Raw genomic sequence first — 10,421 nt, 5'->3', positions numbered from 1 at the left:
CTCTTGGGAATATTCCCACCACCATGCCACCAGCTCCAACTTGAAAAACTAGAAACATTTCATATAGTTATTATTTCAACCATTTTCAGCTTGCTTAATGGCTTGAAGCCTGTTAAGGTTTTATGTGGTATGTGTGTGTGTGTGAAAGAGAGAGAGAGACAGACAGAGGCAGACACAGAAAACGACAGATGTTTTCTCCTTTCCTTCTCACTTTCTCGGCTTTCATTTTTATCCTCATTTATTTTTAAAATGTATACAAATTGTCCACATTTATTTTCTCTCAGATTTTGGGTACCGAATAAGCCAAGAGGGCATACTCCTCATGGTGCCACCTCACATCCAGACTCAGGTTGATGGGAATTCATGCGACACTCTCCACAGGTCCCCAGACACGTGGTTCTTTAATAAGTTAGCCCTAGCTGGACCACTCTTGGGTTTTTCTTGTTCTGAACATCCTCCTGCCCCCTGTGAAGCTCTCTCTACTTCAGTCCAAAAGCATGGAATAAATATCCAGCAACGTTTAATTATTAAAACGGGAACAATAAAATCGAGACTTTTCCCTGTAACACTGAAGACGTAATTGAAACCAACTGTGCCCTAGAAGCTTAGGTAACTTTCACAATGCATTCCTTATATGATGTGTAGAAAGAAAACTTTCTGTCTTTTATCTTTTTTCAGAGGCAGAGAGAGAACAAAGATATTAGGCTCACAAAATCCACTTCTGTGAGTGGGGTACTTCATGTTTTTATGGAGGATCTAGTGTTACCATTTAGAAAGTTCAAATGGTAGAGGACAAGCCTGCAGTTGTACATGTGTGCTTCCAAGAAACCCATCAGGATGGGGTCAGGAGAGGAAGAGCGTTTTTGTGAAGCGCATTCTACAAGCTTATAGATAGTCCAAGCCGCGGCACCCTTTGCCACGGGAGCACGGCCACATCAGTGTTACGCTGTATTGTCCTCTTCCGAGTCCTTGCTGCTCTTTGAATTGACCCCGAGGATTATTCACTCATTTACTGTTGGGAGAGGCCCTTCCTTTTGTGGCCAAGTGGAATGTAAGCTCTAAGAGAACTTGATTCTTTACTACAGTTCTGCTTCTCTCTAATGTTTGGGACATAATAGATGCTCCTTAAGTAAAGGCTGAATGAACGATAAGCAGAAACAATTTGAGTGCTGGGGTCCTTCAGAGCACACACTAGAAGAAATAATAAAGTCCAGCTTGCCAATCAGCTTGCTATTAAACCGCCACCAGTCCATTAATTTCTGTAAGCTGCTGCCCGTCTGAACATAAAATAACTCATTTCATAATTTAGCCCCATATACCTCAAAAGAGAAGTATGAGAAAAATGTAATTGGTCTGGAAACTTACCTGCAGGAACTTCAGTTCATTTATTGCAATGGCTGGGGTGAGAAATTCTGGAAAATTGGTGCATAATTTTATACCAATTCACCTATGATTAATTCAGACTCACATAATCTCATGAAGAAATATGAGGGAAAATAGATTAAACTGTCATCAGCCAATGAATTGGCTTAATTATATTATTACATATTAATCATATTAGTTATTATAGTATGTATGGGGAATAATTAATGAGAAGCAGTGACTTCTTTAGAGGGAACAACACTCCATAATCCATTGTGTACTTTGTTATTGCCCTGGTTAGATACTCTTTTAAAATAAATCATACATATTAAATTATTTTATAAGGCCTGCACTAAAATGAGATGCATTTATTACAAACATTGGTAACATTATTCTGCTTTGCAATGTGTGATACAATATTTGCCTCCCCTCCCCACACAGCATGAGTAAAGACAAGTTGAAGGACAAAGATAAAATCACCTCAGATTCTATGCTCTCCCCTTTACCCTGCAGGAGAAGTCTAAGTTCTCAAAATGAATGTTTCTCCAATAAAATAACATTTTTTGCAAGGTGAGCAGACATCACAAATGCACTATGAACACCCCATTGGCAATAAATTAGTTTTATGCTAGCTTTTAATGTTTGTGACTAAAATCAAGTTGATATTTCTTCACAAATACAGTACTTTATATCCTCAGCTTTATGAGCTAACTGACGTCAATCTACTGTGATTAATAGCCGGAGATTAAAAATAAATTGTTTTTGAATACTGTGCCATCATAGCATCTAAAATATCCCCAGAAATCATAAACAGGGGCGGCCAGGGCCAGTCTCTGTCTGCATCTGCGATGAGACATCCCTTTGTCACCCTTTCCGGTCTGTAAAGCCTTCTAGAAAACACAACTTCTGTGAAATCTAGGTTGTCAGCATGAAAAGCAAATTGGCAGAACACAGGGTTCTGTTGCTAAGCGATCCCTGGCAAATACGATACGTGTACATTATGACACTTGATGACACCATGAGGAGAGGAGAACAGAGGTCTCCAGCTTGATGGAAATGTACAGTTTCTGAGAGACGAGGGGCAGCAGGGAGAGCGGGGTGGGAGGCTCAGGCCTGCTTGTCTGAGGGGCCAGGTCTGGGGCTGCTGTGGTTCTATTTTGTGATTGGTCACCGCAATTGGGAAGTAGGTGGACATTGTATTTAATCTTTAGAGTCTCAGTACTCTCTGCTTGTGTCTAGGCTTGCCTCATTTTTGAAAGAGAGAGAGTGATGATTCTGCTGTTTCCATTCACGAGTGCGTCAGAAGGGCGATTTAGTCATAGCCATGTGCCCAGGTGAGCAGCAGTTTACAGGGATTCTTGAGAGCAAAAGAAAAGGGGAAACATGTATTTAACACCACTGCATTTGCTGGAGGAAGCATCTGGTAAAATGCCAGGGATGTGGTGAATTTCAGTCCCAAATTCTATCCAATTAAAGAGCTGCAAGAGGCTCTGAGACCAACTGGCCCAATCTCAGTTTGCAGATGGGGAAACCAAGGGGCAGAGAGGTTAAATGGTGGCCCAAGGTCACACAGATGACCCATGGTCCACTGCCACCCAAGTCCAGTTTTATTTATTTATTTATTTTCAGACGGAGTCCCACTCTGTCGCCCAGGCTGGAGTGCAGTGGCACGATCTTGGCTCACTGCAAGCTCTGCCTCCCGGGTTCATGCCATTCTCCTGCCTCAGCCTCCCAAGCAGTTGGGACTACAGGCGCCCACCACCTCGCCCGGCTAGTTTTTAAAAATTTTTTAGTAGAGACGGGGTTTCACCATGTTAGCCAGGATGGTCTTGATCTCCTGACCTTGTGATCAGCTCGCCTCGGCCTCCCAAAGTGCTGGGATTACAGGCGTGAGCCACTGCGCCCGGCCAAGTCCTGCCTTTAACTCCTTCCAGGACATCCTGGGTGACATGGTGATGTCTCTGTGAATAAGCTACACGACAGAATAGACACGGTGACCTTCGAGAACTGTAGAACCTTCATTTATCATCCCTTTAATGTCAAGTAAGGTTACCCTTAGTGATACAACACAGACACAAATTAAGAGAAATTAACACAAAATCACATGAAAGATTTGACTGCAATATTGCCAGCTGTGATTAGGTGGAGTTGTCTCAACCACTTTTGTGTGCTCTCTTCTCTCCATTGGCTTGGCTGTGGATATTGTCCCTTGCTTTTAACTAAATCAGTCATATTTTCTGGGCCATAATTCCAAAATAGAATGGACACTTTCATCCAGGTATTGCAATGCTTCAACCTGACAGGTATGCCCATGACGGCAGAAGGTCTCTTGCTCCATTTTTACTTACTAACTTTACATTCTTAGTTACATATGCCTCTGTGTAACTGTTGAATGATCAGGCTATGAGAAGTTCCCCAGGATGGTCAGTAGTTAGGACATTTGACAAGGATAATCAGAAATTTACAATACTGATGGAGAAAACATTTCAGAATAATATATTATTCTGGAATTGAGACATTCTGTAGTATAACAAAAGGGCCCTGACAGTTAAAAATTGATTGGATGAAGGATGTGTGTCCAACATTCATATCAATTCAATGGGGAATACTTTACCAGATGTAAACAAACAAACAAACAAACAAAAAACCCAGGATATTAGAAAGCCTCATATAGTTTTTAATACTCCATAATTGACACCTAAATTTGTCTTGTTAAATGACTTACTGTGTTTAAAGTGCTTAGTACAATAAATATTTATTATTTCTTCATCTGTAAAATTAGGATAATAAGAATAACTACCTCCAAGGGTTGTTGTGATAATGAAATGAAATCTGTAGGTAAAGTGAATATGCACGGTAATAATTAGCTAATATGCTGCTGATGCTGGTAATGGCCTTTCATTTAGTAAACTAAGAGGGATTATGGAGTCTATATTAATATCAGATAAATCATCAATCACCCCATCCTCACTAGTTTCTTGTTAATCCTGATTATCCCTTTTATTAAAAAAAGAGAAGATTTCTAGAAGAAAAGTGTGCCTAACTTGCAGATATACATTCAGCAGACTCCAGCCTGGGGGCCTTCTGTTCCTTCCTGAGTCCCTCAGACCTATTTATTCATCAGTCACATTTGACCTAAATCTCTGTGACCATATCACATAGTTATACATTTTATGTCAATAAAAAAGTTTATCATAAGCCTAATAGCATTTTCTATCTCCTATGAGCAGGTAAATAGGAACCATTGCACACTTTAGCTTTCAAGTCAAATAGTTTATGTCAGCAATGGAAAACTGTAATGGGATCAATTAATTTGCCACTATTTTCCATTTACATAATGTGCATTATCAAATCTCATAAAGATTGTTTGGCTGTAATCACAATCTTCGACTGAAACAACTAGGTTCTACCATCACAAAGATCACTGGCTTGGTGTTTTTATACACAGGACCCAGTTATAAGCTTAAGCCTCAGTTACCACTGGTGATTTAAAATTTCATGACTAAGATTTGAAAAACCATCAGAATTTAGTGGAGTTAATATTTGTAAATAATAATAATTATTTTCTGTACTTTGCACAAAGACCTCATAAAAAGGAGTTTCTCTGCTTGAAAATGCTATTGGTTTAGAATAATTGTATAAATGTTTACTCACAAGGTGTGAGGAAGACAGACAAGACAAGAGCGAGAGGGAGGTGTGGCCTTAGGAGAGGAAGTCACGTTTAGCCATTAACTTTTTCAGATCTGTCAAGTGACAGATTTTCATTGTTGCCCTGGTCACAAGGGAATTAAGTCCAAAATTAATTTTAAAGATAGAAAACAAACAAACAAAAACCATGACTGCATATAATTACATATATTTACCAGACAAACAAAACCAAAACAAAAATCTCAACCATAGGATAAAATCAAAACCAAAATGTTATAATATATGAAAAATAGAGATACTACAACACTCTACATCAGAATCTGTGCCACACAGCAAAAACAACACTCAAAGGGTGATTAATAGCCTTAAGTATTTATATAAATAAGAGTCAAAACGAAGGTAATAAACACACAATAAATTGAAAAAGAATAAGAAATATCACCTAACACAGCAATGGAAGGTACTAATAAAAATGGAAATTTGTGAATCAGAAAAGAAAAAAGTTCTATACGTGATTGTTAAGAAACAATAATCTTAACAGAAACAGAAAGACAAAAAATGGATGAATTAGATGAGATTATTTTGCTTAAACCTGTGCACATGAATTTGAGAATCAGGATAAATAAGTGATTTAGTAACATTAACAAAACTGATCCCATATGACAAGAACAAACAAAGCAGATAAATTATTGGAGCAAGAAAAAACAAAAGTTGACTAAGTGCTAATTCCCACAATGCAGCAACTTAAAGAAGTTCATAGGGGAAGCCCAGCAATCTTCCAATATTCAGGTAACTTCAATGCTATCTAAACTGCTTGAAAGTACAGAAAAAGAATTGCAAATTCTGTTTATAATTCTTGCATAGATAGTTAAAAGAAAAAGAAATCAAAATTACAGATCAATCTTATTTATGAATAATGATGCAAAAATGCTAAATAAAATATTTTATAAAATCCAAACCTCTATTTTAATAAACACCCTATGAAGAAGTATGATGGCCTACTTTTAGAATAAAAAGATGACTCAATATTAGAAAATTCTATAATTTTTATGTGAAAATAGTAAAAGAAATCACAAGCTTGTCTCTATTGAAGCTGAAAACTTAGCATCTATTTATTTAAATTAAGCATCTATTTCCAATTTGACAAAATAATTACCAAAATAGGAATAAGTAGATAGTAGCAAAATACAAATATTTCTATGTATCAACTCAAAATCCAATATTATATGATGCTTCAAAGGCAAACATGAGGCAGTGTTCCTGGTAAGATCAGTCACAGGCAGTAGTGTTTACTATCATCACCATATGTGATGTTTCGGAGAAGCTATCTGCACTGTTAGGTAAGAGAAAGGAATAGGGACGCAAATTTAGAAAAAGAGAGAAAAAATAATAATTCAGGAACATATTTATCACATACAAGATTCCTGTATGTGATAAAGATGGCATTTATAATCATTTGAGAAAAATGGTTTGATTATTTAATAAATCATGTTGGAACAACTGCAAATGACTATCATCTGCAGGAAAAAAATAATGAAGTGAGATTCCCCTCCTCTCAGCCAACACCAGAATAACTTTAGCTGCATTAAATACTTAAATGTTAAAAAGAACAACAAAAATAAACCCGACAAACATACAGATAAAGCAGGTTTTCATGAGGATTTGTTTCTTGATAACTTAGACGGGAGAAAGCTTTTCTAATAATGCTCCAAAATCAGAAAACTCAAAAGGACTGATGTATTTATCACATTATACTCATTCAAACACTTCATTAATAAAAACACCAAAAAATAAAGAAATGATATATTTGGAAAAAAATATTTAAAACACAAATTCCAATGCTATAAATTGAAAACATTAGTCTAGTTAACCTTTAAAATTCCTACAGGCTCTAAATTTCCATTAACTTAATGTATTTAATAATTCACATTTATTGAGCCATACACACTAGACTTACCCTAAGTGAACATAAAACAGAAGATTTGTGTTAAATTCCTCACCCCTAAAAGAATCCAGAATGTGGTTCAGGCAGCGAGATAAATCTATGAGCTAATTAAAAGACTTTGAAAAACGAGCACCAGGAGTTCTGAAAGGATGGTGTTGGTGGTGCCAGCATAGTTTGGGATGTTCCTGAATCCCTCTATAAAAAGAGCCATTAGATTTCTCTCTCGCCCCCCAAAAAAGTCAATCGACAACATCAACATTTACAATAAAATAAAACAATAAGATATCCCCTGAAAGATGACTTACAAGTCTCCCGAGCAAGCCAGCAACACCCACAAGGCCATGTGTTGCCAGCACCTACATGGAAAGGAATGTCAGAGAGCACTAGGTATGTAGACACAAGGACCCCCGGGGATGTAGACATGACACAAGGACCCCCAGGGAGGTGGACACAAGAGCCCCCAAAGAGCCAACAGACAGAGCAAGAGAGACGTGCCAATTTGGAGAGACCAACTCAAACTGAGAGGATTTTTCTGAGTCTGCGTGCAAGGGGTCTGTGGTAAGGTCGGAAGAGGCTGGGTCTGGACCCTATTAACTGCTGAAACTAGTCTTCAAGGGCATCCTTCCAGGGTAGAGTGCTGAAATGAGGAAAATTGCTTAGAGCAGCAGTCCCCAAACTTTTTGGTACCAGGGACCAGTTTCGTGGAGAGGATGGTTTCAGGATGAAGCTATTCCACCTCAGATCATCAGGCCTTAGATTCTCATAAGCAGTACAAAACCTCGAATGTATAGTTTACAACAGGGTTCCTGCTTGTGTAAGAATTGAATGCCACTGATCTGACAGGAGGCGGAGCTCAGGCGGTCATGTTCTCTGGGATCCCACAGGAGGCGGAGCGCAGGTGGTCATGCTCTCTGGTCTGACGCTCACCTCCTGCTGTGCGCCCAGTTCCTAGCAGGACACAGACCAGTACCAGTCCGCCGCCTGGGGATTGGGGACCCCAACTTAGAGGAGAAAATGACCATGGAAAAGAAAGAAAGAGAAAGTGGAGGAGAGGAATAGGGACATGACATGTCAAAAAGCAAACTGCTGTATCTTTAAAAATGATACAAAACAACATAAAAGAGAGTTCTTTACAAGATAATAAAAAAGCTATCTGAAGCAAGCCTCCTTCTAAAAATCCAGGAAAATTAAATTTACATAAAATCAACAGGAAAGCATGGAGGTCAAATTCCATACAAAGTTACTTTAAGAAAAAAGAGAATAAGAAGTAGAATAACATCTTGGTAGACAATGAAAACAAGATAAAAAGACATCCTGAGAAAACAGCAAAATTGTAAAGTATAATTTCAGAATGAGATAAAAGGTTTAAAAAAGATGTGAGACATAAAAGAACATAAATCATAATTACAAACATTTTAGCAATGAGGTGAAAAATTTAATAATATAAATACAAAATAAAAATTTTAGAAATACAGTCTTAAAAAAAAGATTGAATGGACACAACTTATGTTAACTTAGGAGAAGCAGAAGGTAAAAAAGGAAAAAAAAATTAAAAAGACAATGAAGATAATTGAAAGCATGAAAGTGGCAAACACTGAAAACAGATAAAGACAACTGAATAGGAGACTGATGTGTGAAGCCAAAACAACAGATAATGACAAATACTAAAATTTGCGATCAATAACTTTCTTTCAATTAAAAAATAGATTTGAAGCTATAAATCAAAATAACTCATTATAAACCAGGAAATATAAAGGAAACAACTAAACTAAGACATACATTAGTAAAATTACTAAATTTTACAGAAAAAGAGCAATAATAATTTGATGACTATCTAGGCAAAATAAGACATGGCTTATATAGAAAAGAAAATTAGATTATCATCAGCTTTTCTTTAAGACACCAATATTTTATGCCAGAAGAAAATGGAGTAACATGTTTAAAATACCCAAGGTAAAGAAAAATGTGAGCCAAGAATTTTATAGCTAGCAAAACTGGCATTCAAGTACACAAACCCCAGACAAACAATTGTCAATGTTTAATAATCTAGGGAATTTTCTTTCCTGACTTCTTCCTACAGAATCACCGAGAGCAAACTTCAGAAAGCCAAAATGACTGCAGACAAACTGACATTATTTTAAATAGAGTGAAATAAATGTATACTTACTGATGGGACTAAGACTAAATGGATAAAACAGACAGCATAGTATGAAATGGTTATGAGACATGACAATGTAGAAAAGTACAAGATAAAAATTGGAGAGAGAATGAGCATACATACATATATTTAAACTATTCTTAGCAATCAAACTCAGTGTTGGTAGCCTAGTACTGTTATTCTGAGACTTATTTGTGCAATGTGGGAAAGCAATGAACCCTTTGGAGACATTATAAATTATCATCTGTGTCTTTGAGAACCAGGATTCTTCGTATTAAAGAACGAATATAGAGATTTAATTAGAAGAAGAGAAATATGAATGCTTTAGACTTGAAGTTTAAATCAAAAGCATTGGTAGGTCCTCAAGAAGTATTTTATCTTTAAATAGATAATTAAATTACATATCTACCTGTCTATTATTCCTAGCTTTTTCTACTGAAAAGGCCTAACAATGATGACTAACCAGACAGCAATGAACATCCTTAATGCCAAGACTGTGGCCTTGAATTATCATTTTCCATTAAAAGAAACAGAGTCGGAACATCTTGACATACCAGATAATAAGGAAGCTATCAAAGATTTGTAGACTCACTTCAAAAGACTCAGGAGTTTATTTTAAAAGGCCCCTTTGGCCAAATATGGGACAATTTGAGCTTCGAAAGGGATAAAAATTATAATGAATTGAAACCCAACAGATAGGTTTAAATTCATAAGTTCATACTGATATTAAAAATTAACAACTGGTTGCATTTTGAAGATGACAGGGAAAAAATCATTGTCTTGAGAACTAGGTAAATGCAAGAAAAGAATCAAGCACTTGTACTTACTTTTAAAATGCAAAATGTAGCATTAGGTAATTAAAAAAAGAGATAACAGAAATTATTTTCTTTCAAAAATTATTCCAGACAGCTTTTAAAAAGATAGAATTAGGATATTCCTTTGTAACCCTTGTGAAAGAATAGGTGTAGGCTTTGACCATAAACAGCAGCTACCACCAAAAATGAATGAAATTTCAATATTTTGTGCTTTCTGATGAAACAATAGAGTGACACCCATACTCTTGCCAAAGGGATCAAACCTGAGTCTCATCAACTCTTGCCAAAGGGATCAAACCTGAGTCTCATCAACTCTTGCCAAAGGGATCAAACCTGAGTCTCATCAAGTCTCTGGATACAGCTGTCAATCTGCAGGAAAAACAAAAGGTAGAGAGGTGAGTTGAGCTGCACAAGGAACATACAATCAGCAAAATGCAGGCTGAAGGAGATGGTACTGTCAGATACTATGTCCAGAATTTTCAGCAGATAAATT

At 36.8% G+C, this 10,421-nt stretch overlaps 1 long non-coding RNA gene across 1 annotated transcript; it reads left to right on the top strand.

Annotated features, from left to right (window-relative positions):
- Window positions 1-957: 957 nt before the first annotated feature.
- On the top strand, window positions 958-9,529 carry LOC103879466. The gene is made up of 3 exons (XR_640096.4): window positions 958-2,420; window positions 2,602-2,696; window positions 9,036-9,529. It is a non-coding gene; the product is annotated as an uncharacterized LOC103879466 (long non-coding RNA).
- Window positions 9,530-10,421: the final 892 nt, after the last annotated feature.

This window comes from Papio anubis, chromosome 15, assembly GCF_008728515.1.
Source record: "Papio anubis isolate 15944 chromosome 15, Panubis1.0, whole genome shotgun sequence".
Taxonomy (NCBI): Eukaryota; Metazoa; Chordata; class Mammalia; order Primates; family Cercopithecidae; genus Papio; species Papio anubis.
This window is presented reverse-complemented; position numbering and strand designations above follow the sequence as displayed.